The 15,945-nt window shown below is 28.6% G+C and overlaps 1 protein-coding gene across 2 annotated transcripts in view; it reads left to right on the top strand.

The window, feature by feature from the left end:
- The window catches only part of LOC123297253 (KAT8 regulatory NSL complex subunit 1), a 54,272-nt gene that overhangs the window by 13,912 nt on the left and 24,415 nt on the right, over positions 1-15,945 (top strand). The window lies entirely within an intron of this gene.

Here is a 15,945-nt window from a genome sequence, read left to right as displayed (position 1 = left end):
ATGTAATTTTTGCTCAATAGAAAGGACATTATTAATTTTTAAGGAAAAGGGGTTGAAATAAAGTAAAGATAATTTCTCAATGCATATAGTCGGGAAAGCGTACTTTTCTAAATATACGGTGTTGAAATTTTGAAAGAAAAAGGATATTTTTGTGAATATTGTTAAAATACCTGCTTAGAGAAATTAAGCTAAGAATTCTTCATGATTTAAACCTTAAGATGGTAAATTACGAAAGTTATCCGTAGAGATATGGGGGTATAGAGATATGACATTACCTCGTTCCGAGAAAAAAATCTCGCCACTGACTTTCTTACAAAAGTTATAACCATATGAAATGCCCTATGCTTGAGGCAATGTGTGCCACTTTTTCAATTTTTATAAGTAGCCGTTTTAGTCATTATTCACAATAATATCCTTTTTTTAATTTTCAATACCCTGTAACTAGAATAAGACGAATAAACCATGAAATATTTATTTATAAACTATAAGGAAGAAACTTTATTTTACCCCTAAATGCACCCTTTATAAATTTATAATGAAATGACTAATTCAATTTTTAACATGTTAAGGTAGTTACTCCGCGACAGTTCGGTCAAATGCTATACAACCGGGCTGCACACAACCTAGTTGTTTTAACAGCGTGTATATTATACATTTAATAGCTCATAATCTGAGTTTTAAGTAATTCTTGAAATATTGCAATTACGGAGTAACTACCTTAACACGTTGCATAATTTCAAAATAAGATACATTAAACATGGCTTGTATTAGATTTTGTTCATTTTCAAGTTTATTTTTTCCGTATTTTCCTATTTACAGTTACTTTATAGTCGAATAATAAGCCAGAAAATATGAAACATGCTGGACTGCGGTTTCAAAAATTGTTTTTACCACACTAACCACGAATTCTCTAAATTCATCAATACCATGAAAAAAATTAGATAAGATTTATATTTAAAATCCCTCCCCTCTCCAATTGGGTAAAAAATTGCACTTATCCCGTGGGGAGATGTGGTATTGTTGAATTTAGAGAGATAATGTTAGGGCAAAATTTTTTTATCGGCTTTCGTGATGGAATACCAAAAAACAAAATCCAGAGGCAAAATATTAATTTTATAGAATGTTTCTTATGGAAGGAGGGGGGTTGAAATTGGTAATCGGTGAAAATAGACTGAAAATTTTATAGACTCAGAGTATTGTTGTAATAACAAGTTGGTTGGGTTGAGTTTGTCGACTATAGAGGATTTATTATTATTATTATTATTATTCTGAAGTTTTCAGTCCTTGCGTTCAAAAATGGGACACTATTACAAAAATTTTTTCCTAAATTCGTTCAAATTTTCCTAAGTTTCACATGAAAGCGAAAGTTAGTGGTGATGAATGTTTCTAACGTGTTCTTTAGAAATATTCATCATCACACTAACTTTCGCTTTTGCAACGCAAGGGCTAAAAACTTCAGAAGAACACATAGAGAAAACAATTGATGAAATTGATGCTATCCGACAGGTTTTCAATATTTTCCGGCTTATTAATTCGACTATTAATGTATTTTGTATAAAGTGCTCGATTATTGGCAAACAATATACTATTTGAAATCGTTTCACACGTATTTATTTCACATATGGTATAAAGATGACGCCCATATTTGTGAAATTTGAGAAGCTTTTTCTGTTTTAATATTATAATGGATACAAAATGATATTAGATTTACACAATTATATTCATTCTATTTTATCAAACAAAACAAAAAGTCAATACTTAGTTGAAACTTTGTCATAAAATTCGAGAAAAAAATGGTGTTATTTTATCACACGACCTCTGTGTATATGCATTAAAGGAGAATAAATTTGTTTTGCTAAAATTGTCTGCTAGCTTCTGTTCATTTAAACATTTAAGTCTGTGTAAAGCCATTTGAAACTTATGGTAAGCCTAAAACATTCTTTATCTGGAAAATTGAGGAAAACAAGCTTCCGAAGGTTGTATGCCTATTTTTGAACTTTAATCGAAAAATGAGTTTCCGAACAAAGTGCCTTTGCGATAAATTAAAATAATCTGTTATCTACATAGAGGTAACGAAAAAGAATTTGTTATTTTGATGTTTATTTACAAATTGTTAGAAAAATAGCAAAAGTTATCTCACAAACAAAACAATTTAATCTAAAATAATAATATTGACTCATTGTTTCTTGTTTCTAAATGCAATCTGATTATGTGAAAAATTCTTGTATTCACGTGTGCAGTTTACGTTTAAATTTTCCATTATTTTTAATCAGCTGATAATATAAAATAATAACTGTCTTTTTAACGCGGGAAATTACCGCATTTTTACATGAAAATGTATGTCACTTCGCAAAGTTATGAATAAGACTGTCAGATCGCTTTTTAAGGTCTTTTAAACGTCAATGGTGGAATTTAGTCAAAATGATCTGGAAACCCAGAATGTACCACATTTTTTTCATGTAATAAGAAAGATAAGAGATATTAATTTGCATGTTTTATTAGTCAGCTGATTCAATTATTATTATGATGTGTCCATACTATTAATGACTCATCAGTCAGCTTAATATCATATTATTTTATTTGATTATGAACAATTATTTTATAAACAATCTAATATTTTTCACCACATCATAGTTAACCGTCACATGATGAGAGTGTGGTATCTTAGGTCGCAATTTACATTTTTATTTTTAAAGTTATTTTTAAAATATGACAATTTAAAGAGATGTGCAAGGATTTAATAATACTAGGGATTTCAATTAATAAATACATTTTTTTATTAGCAAAGTTTCCAAAAATCACAAAAAATTCCTAGGTCATCGGGCTTTTTATTATTATTTTATCGTTCAAAGTTGGTTGAAAAAAATGATAAATCATATAGGTTATCCTTTTCAATTGGATATTTCTCTATCAAAATTCTAGAAAGTGTGATAAAAAACTATCAAAAATATTTAGACAATCTTGTATTTTATAATAATACCATAAAAATATAAAGTTGTAGATGATATAAAAACAAAATTTTAATTTAATTATGAGTTCATCGAAGATCCATCATTTGATGAACAGAGACGACTATAGTTAGAGTATTGATGATTGAAGAGCGATATCTATATTATCAAATTTATAAGCATCACTTGTACACAATATATTATATAATTATATAATTTTTGTAGTTGCATGGTATTGTAAAGACAAAAATAACTCATTACTTCACTAAAAAGCATGTATTTAGTTCACGATGTTCGATTTATATCTAGGCATATAACTATCACGAGTATGACAGAATACATGCGTTAAGCAATGCATCTAAATGAGGGATATCGAAAAATTTTATTCTTACTTTTTTCTATATTCATGAAGTTAAAACAAAATTCATCATAAGGTATAAATAATTTCAACCACAAGTCTAAACTTGCCTTAGCACTCGTACTACTTTAAAACAATACAAATCTTGATGCGGCTTTATAGTCCCTCTAAAATTCTATTAATAGTTACTGATCTAATAATTATCCAAACCCATCCATTATTCCGAGATTTCATTCGATTAATGATTGTATATTTTCGCTAGTTAGTACTAATTTTATTTACAAATAGTGTAAAAATATAATATAAAAATCCATTGTCTATCAGTGAACACTGTGACTGAACGGTCTGTCAACAGGAAGTTGGACATATTTATTTAATTTAGTATAGGTTTATGTGAATATATTTCATGCGGTTTTAATTATGAGGAATGCTTATGCTATCAAATGAACAAACAAAACGCTAATAGTTTGTTAAAGTTTATATTTTTTTGTTTACATACTTTGTAACATACGATAAAATGCTTTATATAATTATGTTAATTTGTAAAGGTTTATCGAGAAACCTGCCCATTTATTTTGTTCGTACACGTTAAGAAATGTATGACGTTTACTACAATGCTGGTATGGTATACGTAGAGTGCGCGATGAAAACGAAATTTGACGGCAACATTAAATCATGCTCTTAGAACATTAGTTAATATGTGTTGGAAGCCAATTATTTATAAAAAAAAAAAGTACAATTTAAAGTAAAAAATAAATTTTTTCTATGTAAAAGTTACAAAATAAGAAAAAAGTAAGTAGAATAAACACAATAACGAAAAAAAAAATTAAAAAGATCAAATTGACAGATTTCATCTGTCATAAACTGTTATTGTTAAATTTATTAAATATTTATTTTCTTTATTCAATCTATGGAGGGTAGAGATAAGGAGAATCATCTCTGTATATAAAAAAGTGTCCATCGAAAAGCAGCAAATAAGGGTGGCGCTGCTGTAGCAAAAATGTAAGTTTTAAAAGAAGGGTTCAAAAGTTGTTCGAGAAGGATAGAGAATTTCACATCAAACACCTCCTGCTACACAAGCGCCATTCTGGTCAATTTTGTAACTGTTATTTGATGTTTTTAGATGGACACTTTTTTACTTTAACTCAAATTTAAGATAGTTCTCCTTATCTCTACCCTCCATAATTCAATCTTTCAAATATAAATTGGAATTTATTATTTTATTTTAATTCTGAACGTGAGCATGATTTAACGAAATTTTGTCCACATCGAGCGCTATGATCGACCATACGGTGTGCTCCCTACGAATAGAGACAGGTATTATAGTATCTATGTTAGCATAAGTAATATTACAGTATTGAATAGAACTATCGACCAGAAGTATTGTGATATTGCCAACTAGTATGGGCTTGACGCCCGAACTACATTTCTTTTGATGACTTTTTATCGAAGACACATTGGAGTTGATTTTAAGAAATATCTATAGACTAGCTTAATACCCACCTGCTTCATTGGGCTTAAATGTAAAAACCACTGCTTTATAGCCTCAACATCTCTTGATCTCAGTTATCCCCCTTCCATAACACTTGAAGGGATTGTTTTACTCACCTAAAAGATATGCATAGTTTTCAATTTTTTAAATTGTAAAATAGTAATAATTCATTGGGTATATTTGAAAAGGTGGCTCTGAATTATTTGACATTTACTATTTTAAATTATTACAGAAACTTTTATTTTATGGTTGAAAATGATGATTATAGATGGAACAGTTCTATGATCATAATTATCAATAAATTAAATATTTCTGTAAAAATTTAAAATAGTAAATGTCAAATTAAATTAAATTCTTTTCTTTTTTTTATATATCTTTATAAATTATAGCTCATGTGTTATTCTGATGTAATAGCTATATTGCTGTACAGTTTCATTAAAAACCATTCGTTAGTTTTTCCGTGAAAGCGTAACAAACAAACAAACATCCCTATTTTCACATTTATAATATATAGGGATAGGGATGTAATGTTCACCCTATCGTGTACGGAGGTTTTCTTTTTATAAATGTAAAACAAATCAAAACGTGAAAAAAGCATAACCCGACACATTCAAGATCCGTTTTAAAAATTATGCAATTACATATTCGTTGTGTGCGTAGTCATGGTAGGGATAATAAAATCGATGCCAGCGCTTTAAGTGAAAAATTTTGGAGATAAAGGAGGCTGTTATGACTAATTTGCAATTCTTTACATGTTAATGATATAGAAACTGTCAAATTAAAATGATTGAAAAACACTTATTAATTAAACTTAATGCATTAAAAATTGTGAAAATAAGAAATCAAATTGTACAAATATTATTTTTCAAATGTAAATTATCATAATTATTTATTTAAATTTGTGAAACAAGAATATTAAATTTTAAATGTAAGTTTTCAATGCAATCCATACAATTCTATATGCATCCATACAATTCTATAATTAAAGTAGTGTATCGTTGTCATGGAAACGAAATTCACGCACGAAGCGAATACAGTTTTATACTAATATTTACATTTTCGTTGTTCGTGAACAGGAAAAAACTTGATATAACGATATGTTTAACAGAATTAAGATTAACTATTTTTTGGCGCTCTTTTTTATTTATAATAATATGGTTTATTTACACAATTATTACATCATATTTTTTGTAAACTATAAATGTTTTGTGTAAAATGAAATGAAGCTGTTCTGTTGTTACCTACTATATTTTTACAACATGCTAGTGAAGCTTGTGTTATGGGACTTATCGACTGAGTGGGGTAAACAACTTGAAATTTCAAGGTTGTATGATTTTTTTTTATGTTTAAATGTAATAAAAATTAAAACATCATATAAACATGAGGTTTTAAGCTGGTTTATGATCTCACATGTTTAAAAAATCGAATAATTTAAAATTTTAAATTGATGAAACAATCTAAATTATAGCTTAAGTGATATGACGATTTCCAATTAACCTGCGAGCTGTGATTTTATTTTCAGTACCTATTTAGTTTAAATTAGTTTATTTTTCGTTTTCTGGGCTACTCTAACTCACGTAGATTCCTATATCTTCATCTACATAAAATAGCTAATTCCACGCGGAGACGCTTCGTCTCTAGTTGAGAATCTGTTATCAAAGAAGGCACATATGATTTCTTGATTTAGATGCTAAGAACACGTTGGAATGTTCTCGATTCTGCCTAATAGACATCGAAAGTAACCACCGATTTTGAAAATTTTGCACCGAATATTTCAACCCGACAAAACAAAATGAAATATATGCGCGATGATTCTATCATTGGAGTACTTAATTCTTCTTATTCCGAGGAAAAAATTTTAGTATATGTATAAGTAACCGACGTAAAACAAAAGAAAGCTTGTGCATTTGGGTATGTAAGTGCGCTATTCTCTCAGGAATAATTCCACGAACGTGATGTTTATGATTTTGTAACTAATCTCTATACATTATAAATGCGAAAGTAAGCATGTTTGTTTGTTTGTTTGTTACGCTTTTACGCTAAAACTAGCGAATGGTTTTTAATGAAACTGTACAGCATAATAGCTGATATATCAGAATAACACATGAGATATAATTTATAAAGATATATTAATAAAAAATAAATAAATAAATAAAAATTAATTTAATTTGACATTACCATAAATGATAGATTTCTGTAAAAGTAGTCAATATAAAATATTTCACAGCCATCTTTTCTGATATATTCAATGAATAATTACAACTATTATACATTTAAAAAATAGAAAACCATACATATATTTTTACCTGTGTAAAATAATCCTTACCATTATTACGAGTGTTATCGAAAAAGGGATAAGCGAGAGCAACCTTTATCAATCTTTACTTTTAAACCCAGCGAAGCGGGTGGGTATCACTCTAGTAATTAACTAATTTCTTAAAACGAAAGCTTAGTTTTTATTAATTTAAAAATTCTGAAAGCAAAGGTATTTTCAGCATGGTATTTGCAGTTCCTATGCTGCTAAAGCTATGATTACTATTACATCCCAAACATACAGAAATTTTGTCCGTTCTTTGCGGCTGATTGATTATTTCGCGATCTAAACGACCAAAAACTCGGCAACTTCGGGATCTCACAGCTAACATTATTTGGAGTCTGTGAGAAAAATAGGCTTAATCTGTAGACAAGCGCATTCATGCTGGAAATACCATAGTTTTAAAAACAGAAACAGAAAAAAATTATTTTAAAAAACTACTTCTATCAATAATTTCATTTTAAGCAATTACTTTTTGAAGCCGATATCAATGAGTCGTTTTGTAGTTAAGGGTGAGATTGATGTCGATTTCAAAAGTATTAGATCACAAAGAAATTATTGGTAGAATTATTTTTCCTTTTTTGAAGTCGGTTCTAATTTTTTCAAACAAATTTTCTTACATTTATTTTTTAATATATATAAAATAGTATTTTTGAATGTTCTTAACTAATAGTTTGTGACCGTAAATTTTACAATTTTCTGCATGAATTAAACTGTATTTTATAATGACTGCTTTCTGCATGTGCATATGAGGTGATTCTCTCAACTAACTGAAAATTAAAATAGTTGAGTTGCTGGTATGGTATTGCGGTAAACTCGTATTGGCATTACCATTACCACTGATGCAGGTGGATAGTTACTAGTTTTAGTTAAGTTTGATGCAGTAAAGAGCAAACAAAACGGTACAGTTTGTACGTATTTTAATATTTAATGTGTCTCTGGTTGTAAAAATTAAAACTTTTTAGTATAGTTAACTCAAATATTATACCATTAAGAGAGAGAATAAATTATTTTCAATTAAATGTACAATCCAATTGAAAGTTTTATAAAATAAGTTTTAATTAATCAATTTTCCTAACAAAATTTTGATTTTTTTTTTCTTAAAACATTTGATGGTCATCAAACCTAAGAGCCAAATTTTTATACCATGTATATGAAATATACCAAGGTATACTAAGTTTAGTCCCAAGTTTGTAACGCTTAAAAATATTGATACTATGAACAAAACTTTGGTATAGGTGTTCATAAAATCACCTAATTAGTCCATTTTCGGTTGTGTGTCTGTCACCTGTCATCACGATTACTCAAAATCGAAAAGAGATATCAAGCTGAAATTTTTATAGCGTACGTAGGACGTGAAAAGTGAGGTCGAGTTCGTAAATGAGCAGCATAGGTCAATTGGGTCTTGGGTCCGTGGAGCCCATCTTGTAAACTGTTAGAGATAGAACAAAAGTTTAAATGTAAAAAATGTTTGTTTGAAACATTTTTACCCGTGAGAGCGGAAATTATGCTGAAATTGTATGTATTGTATGGGAATATCAGTTATGTATGTGTGACATGTATGTATGTGTAGTATGTCAGTGTAATCAACACTGTCTATACATGGTATTTCAACAATTAGCTCAGTCAATTGTTTTTTTTTTCACTTGTTTATTTAAATATATTGAATAAAAATTTTATTTCTTAAAATATTTCTACAGCGATTACTCCTATCATATATTGCTCATCTAAGTACATAGTATAACAAGCAACACAATGATCACAAGGCATAAACAAATTAAATAACGTTGCCGCTTGTATAATTCTTCGTGATTAGACTAAATAGTCGTAAAAAAGTAATTTATTGTTTAAGGATGTAAGCGCGCCAAGGCTTTTTTTTTTGGATAAAAAGGGTTAATTTTTTTTTAAATATAAATTTGGACTAAGTCTAAATCAATTCTGAAAATATTAGGGCGATATTGCCCGATTATTTAAATAAATAAATGACTTCAAAAGGATGGATGATATGTTTTAATATTTTCTCCAAAACAAGTCTTAGGGAATTTGAGAAAATAAGACAAACAAAAATATAGAAAAATAAAAATCGGTGTTACCGACACTCTTTAGGATAAAATGAGAACGAAATTTTCAATTTTTCATATTCCAAAAACTAAGTCAGATCTAATTGCGTCGAGATCTCTAATATAATTTATATTCAAGATTGAAAGTATAATTTAAGAAAATTACTTATATATATCAACTTTGATTTTGGTCGAAATTCTTGATATATCGAATTTTTGTATTTTTTCTTGATATTCTACTGCTATAGAGGATCGTAGAGAGCACGCTTACTCTCTCTAAGGAGGAACTAAATATCGTTTGAGTAAATCAGCCATGCGGATCGATTGAATAAATTCTTAGCTTCCGGTTTCAATCGAAAGTGGCTTATTCAACCCCGTCCTCGTAACTGATTAGGGATAGAAAAACCTTTTAAATTAGAAAATTGTTTCTAACAACAATAAAAACTAATTCATTTGAGGTATATTATTTATTTGTTTGAAAATTTCATGGTGTGAGTGACATTTTATTCGTACAATATAATTTGAAGGTTATTAAATAACCGAACACCTTTCATCAGGGGAGAGTAAATTATTCTGTTGTAATTAATATTTTTTTAAATAAATTTATTATGTAAAAATATGAATGTTAAAAAATATATCAAGTTGATAATAATAAATAAAGAACGGATTTGATCGTTTTTACTCTATTTTAACTCGTATTTATATAATACAAAAATTGATTCAGGAGTTTTTATCTTTAATACTTATATCTATTGACATAGTTAAGTATCAAAATCTGTTACGTAGTGAACTCAAAAATGTCGATTTCAATATTTAATGGATTTTTACTTTTGATGCGGAACTTTAATTTTTTTGAAAACAAAATTCAGCCCATTTTATTTGCTGATAATGTAGCATTCTATTGGTGAAAGAACTTTTAAAATCGGTTAAGTAGTGAACTAAAAAATGACGGTTTATGTACATTTTCATACAAACTTTCATCCCCCATTTCACTCTTTTAGGGGATGAATTTCAGTCGTGACATTGCATATCCCCCCTCCAGATTATTTCCCTCATCTGAAATGTTTCTGATTTTAATAATATACAAAAAGAATCATTTTTAAAAAATCATAAAAATCGGAGCTGTCATTGAGGACTCCCGATTAAAATCATTCATTGATGCGATTCCTGCTTTTCATAGTTTCGGAGAAATTTAAATGTATTAATTTACGCTCTCACGGGAAAATAAAGATCAAATAAAAGTTATATATTTTTTCGTAAATAACATTTCATCTATATCTATTGTTCTTTAATTTAATTTTGATTCGAATTGTGTTCTGAAACATGTTTCTATAATAAATAATTGTTTGTATCAGATGAAATTTAGTAATAGATGTTTTTCACCGAATCCGTTCTTCAGTACTAAATAATGCAACTGTGAATATGTGAAATGATTATTAAAAAAGATTAAACTGACCTAGTATGGTGCTTTTATATTAATGTATACTTATATTTCTATCCATTTGATATGCATACATAATTCAAACAAGGCATTGGCATAATAATATTACAGTTATGTGTTTTATGTATTTAAAAACAATTTCATTTGTTTATAAAATTTAAATCGAATCATTAATTCATAACTTATGTAGTGATAATGTCCATCATTTATCTTTAATAGTTATTTAAATAAATTAATTTCCGTATATATACAGTAGAACCTCGATAAGTTAAATTTTAAGGATGCATAAAAAAACATTTGGGTTACAGAATTTTCGACGAAGGTTTAAAAGTTTTTTGCAACAAAATCGGATTAGTAAAAATTTGTCTTTTCATCCATTTTCACTCTTTTCTTTTTTTACTCTTTGCAAATCAGTTTTCGACGCTTCCTTATGGCGCTCTTCTTGCCCTTGACCTTTCTCGGGGTGTCTAGGCAGTTGCCTACTACTTCTTAATCCACCACTGTCGTACAAGCTTCAAATAACGCAGAACTCGTTCTAAATTATAAATCTTGAAATAAAGAATGGGTACATAAACAGTGTCCATTAAGAAAAGTATATTAAGCCGTCATAATATAATTGATTTTTGTCGGGAAATGGTGTGGAAATTTTGTATTAAAACAAATATTAATTTATCTTTTATATCTTTATTACTTTAAAATAAATTAATTTTTTAAATTTTAAATAAGCAAGAGATTAAAGCGTACAAAGTTCCTCCAAGAGGACAAATATACAAACTAATTATGGGGGCCTATTACGTATTAAATTTATACAAACAAACTTTTAACATGTGGTAACCGCTTGCTGTTGCCTTTAAAAATATATTTTCAAAATTACTTAAAAGGGTTTAAGTGATAATCCATGATTATTAAAATATTTTTCCTGTACACTTTAAATACGTCTGCGGGTAATTCGTAATAAATGAATCATCATTTTACTAAATAATTGATTAACATAAAATTTATTGATTTATTAAACATCGAAAAATTGGTGTGAAGTAATTTATGGATGGCCTCTAATGAATAACCACCTATTGTACGACAAATAATATTCAAAATGTGATTTTCGATTTTTAATTCTAGGATCCTATTTCCTAAGTCTGTCGCATAAATAATCTGCGCCGTATACTCACATCACATTCTCATACACGAGGTCACAATCCAATATTGTTGATTGTAGAAGCGTTTTGTTTAGAAACTGTTATTTTTTGGATAATAAACAAGAAATACAAACTTTGCTGCTGTATTTCTTTCTGCGCTATAATTTATGTGTAAAAAATGCATGTACTGGATTCTCAAAAAGTGAACACTATATATCATCCTAGCAGACCACGCGTTGCTGTGGCTAAGGAACAGTAGGAGGACAACAGTCATGAAGATCACCATGCTTTTTTACATAGATGCTATTTGTAAACAAACATAGACTGATTTTCTACTACCGTTACCCCGCAATACAATGAAATTATTATTTACGAACGAAGAAATTTAGGTTGTACCTTAGCCTCAACAACACGTGGTGGTGCTATTAAATTGTAGCTTATATGTAACGTTTGTATTTTTAACATAGCGCCATCTATTGAATACTCAATCCAGTCAACAGATATCGCCATATGTTAGAATCGCTTGGAACTAACAGATAATTGTGACTATCAAATAAAAGACAAATAATTTGCAATAAAATAATATTGCGAATAAAAATTGAGATGTAAGCTATCCTATATTTGAAGTTGGATCAAATTGCACAGGGTGTGCAAATCAAATTTAAAATCGGTTCAGTAGTTTAGGAGTCCATCGCGGACAAACAACGTAACACGTAATTTTTATATATCAAGATTATACTATGCAGTAGTTGGTATAAATATAAATATTTCGAAAATATGATGCGGATTATCTTCAAATTGAATATAGCTTTTAATGTTATGTAACAGGAAAAGCTTTTCAGTAATATTGATTTACTATTATCGTAATAAATTCTTAGAATATACAACACAAGCAAACAAGTAGAAAATCGTTTTTCATACTCTATTGAAAATATAAAGAGTGTATAGAAAGTTGCAACAGTAATGAAACAGATAAATCGGGGATTCTCTTATTTCTAAAACGCAATATCCCCATTGTTAACGTAAACAAATTTCCTTTATTTTTGGGTATTCTTAATTTAAATCGTTAAAAACGCTCGAATAATTGATAAAAATTTGTTAATGATATACGAGTTGTTTATGTTTTTTAAGCTTTGATATATAATTTTTTCCGTTAAAGAATGCAACAGGACGTAACATTACTAATGATGGTTAATGTAGTCTTCCAACCGGAAGTACCACTTCATCAATGATTTTTGTTTTTATAATTTATTTGTTGCTTTCAGACAACGTTTATCTACTGATTTTAGTCCAAGCTCCCACAACGGTAGCTAATACGTCATAAAACATCTAAAAATAGATAGTAAGATATTTTAGAAACTAATGAATTTTTGTTAATAATGGAGACTAAAGAATCATAGTGATTCAAATCATATTTTTTAGATTTGTGAGAAAATCAAGAAAGCGTGTTTGATTTTATAAAAAAATTAATGATAAACCTCCCCAACTAAAAAGAGGTGTGTTTGTTTCTGGCTTCGTAGGTCCTAACGGATGAACCGATTTTTTTTTGTTTGTGTTCCAAGTAAATCGTAAAGTAAATTTCCCTTATTGTTTATGATTTTTTTATTTTTATTTCATTTGTTTTTAACACAAAAAATATATAAATTTTTATGAAGTTGAATTTTTGAAAGGAAAATGATTACAAATGCATAGATCGGTATGACTTGAAAGAATTATGTTTTTTTTTCTCGTGTACGCTTGATAAAATCTTTATTTTAAGAAAAATGATGATGGATCATTATGGTTCTACCAAGGGTAATTACTATTTTACAAAAATTTCACAAAAAACCAAAAATTTTATTTCAAAATTTTACTATATTTAATTCCCGCTGATTTTGAGAAAATGATCGAAGTGCAAGGTCTAAAGACAATAATTTTAGGATAATTTACCTTAAAAAGGATAAGAAATAAAATTTCCAATTTACTTTGCTTATTCCACTTATATTTTTTAATAATTCTTAAAATATTAAAAAAATAAAAGTGGACTAAGCAAAGAAATTTTATTTCTTATCCTAATTATGGAGTTCCACAAAGTAAAGCTCTCTACAATTAATTACCTTAAAAAATTTAATTTTTCCATTGTGAGTTCTTATAAAAGAAAAGGTGTGATAGTACAGAGGTCTCAGTGCAGGACTTGATTTGCACTTGTTCGATTTTATAGTTAATTTGTTTATTTTCCATATATTTTTTTATTTTACATAAAAATGACATCACAGTATTTCAATATAAATAATTAGTGTGGTTTTTTACATTCAATACTTGCGGTTTTCAATAAATTATTATCTCATGATTCGTTAATTAATTTAATTCAATATTACCAAATACCAGTCAGTGGTTTATTGATTTCAGTATGAATTTTACGATATTATTTGAGGTAAAAACAAACATTGATTATTATACCATGTATATATGAAATATACATAGTATTATAAGTTTAGTCCCAAGTTTGTAACGCCTAAAAATATTGATGCTACAAAAAAAAAATTGGTATAGGTGTTCATAAAATCACCCAATTAATCCATTTCCGATTGTCCGTCCGTCCGGCCGTCCGTCTGTGGTCACGATTACTCAAAAACGAAAAGAGATATCAAGCTGAAATTTTTACAGCGTGCTTAGGACGTAAAAAGTGAGGTCAAGTTCGTAAATGAGCAATATGGGTCAATTGGGTCATGGGTCCGTAGTACCCATCTTGTAAACCGTTAGAGATAGAATAAAAGTTTAAATGTAAAAAATGTTCCTTACAAAAAAATAAACAACTTTTGTTTGAAACATTTTTTTGTAAAGATTATTGTTTACCCGTGACAGCGCAAATTAGTTCAGAACATAATTGTTATGTTATATATATATATAACACATAGTATCAAATATTTGCATAGCAACAACATTGTTTATTTCAAACATATACGTCACTTATAAGATTGTATTATTTGTGTATCCGTCTGTGGACACGATAACTCAAAAACGAAAAAAGATATCGAGCTGAAATTTTTACAGCGTACTCAGGACGTAAAAAGTGAGGTCAAGTTCGTAAATGAGCATCATAGGCCAATTGGGACCTAGGTCCGTAGGACCCATCTTGTAAACCGTTAGAGATATTAGTAAACATTTTTTCGTAAACATCACTGTTTACCCGTGAGGGCGACAATTAGGGCGGAAATTTCATAATATGTACTATACTTGATTATCAGTTATGTATGTGTCACATGTTGGTATATGTAATGTGATAAAGAAATCAACACTGACTATACATGGTATTTCAACAATTAACTCAGTCAATTGTTTGTTTTCACTTGTCTTTCATTTGCATTCAATAAAAAAAAATTAAATACAATATGTCCAGCGGTCCTTAAAACCTGGAAATGTCCTAAATATTTAATTTTGTTCTGGAAAACCTGAAAAAATTCTTGATTATTTTTCGCATCCTTGAAAATTTTCTGTCTGGAAAAAAGTTTACCCAACTTGCCTAAACTTGTGGGTTTATGTGAAAAGAACAGCAGGAGTGTTCAGGCAAATGGATCCTGGAATGGAAATATAAAAGAATGTACTGATAATGGGTGATTCATATCCTGCGGAATGGACGTCATCTTGCTGTTGGAGTTATTTTCGAACTCCGTTACATTTTAGTTAAATTTTTTGAATATAATTTAATAATCTACAGTACAGTGGGGGTATGGTTTCATGACTAACACTCTTACGAAACTTCGTGATTGGCTTCATTTAAAACTACAATTTTCCCATTTACGAAAATATTAGAAATTGGGGCGTTTTCAATGTGGAAAACATAAAACATGTCAATAAAACGACCTATTGAAAAAATAAGAACAATCATTTGCATTTTTCTTGAATGCAAGATAAATAAATATAATACGAAAGTAGCCGAATAATAGTAGCCTACAAAAATGTTGGGCCGTTTGACGTGACCTCCACTCCAAACATGTCGCAAAAACGAGGGTATGAAAATTTATCAACAGCCACTTGAGAATATAATTTTTCTAATTGTCGTAAACACTTTTTTTTGCGAATTTAAGATAGTTAAAAATTTAATAGCTTTTTATTTTATAGCGTTTTCAAAATCACACACTTCTCTGTCTCTCTCTGTACAAAAAATATAAGAATTTTGTGGTGAATAAAATACACATGATTAAAATAATATTCTA

Source organism: Chrysoperla carnea, chromosome 4 (assembly GCF_905475395.1).
Source record: "Chrysoperla carnea chromosome 4, inChrCarn1.1, whole genome shotgun sequence".
Classification (NCBI taxonomy): Eukaryota; Metazoa; Arthropoda; class Insecta; order Neuroptera; family Chrysopidae; genus Chrysoperla; species Chrysoperla carnea.
Note: the sequence above shows the minus strand (reverse complement) of the source record. Positions and strands in the feature narration are given on the sequence as shown.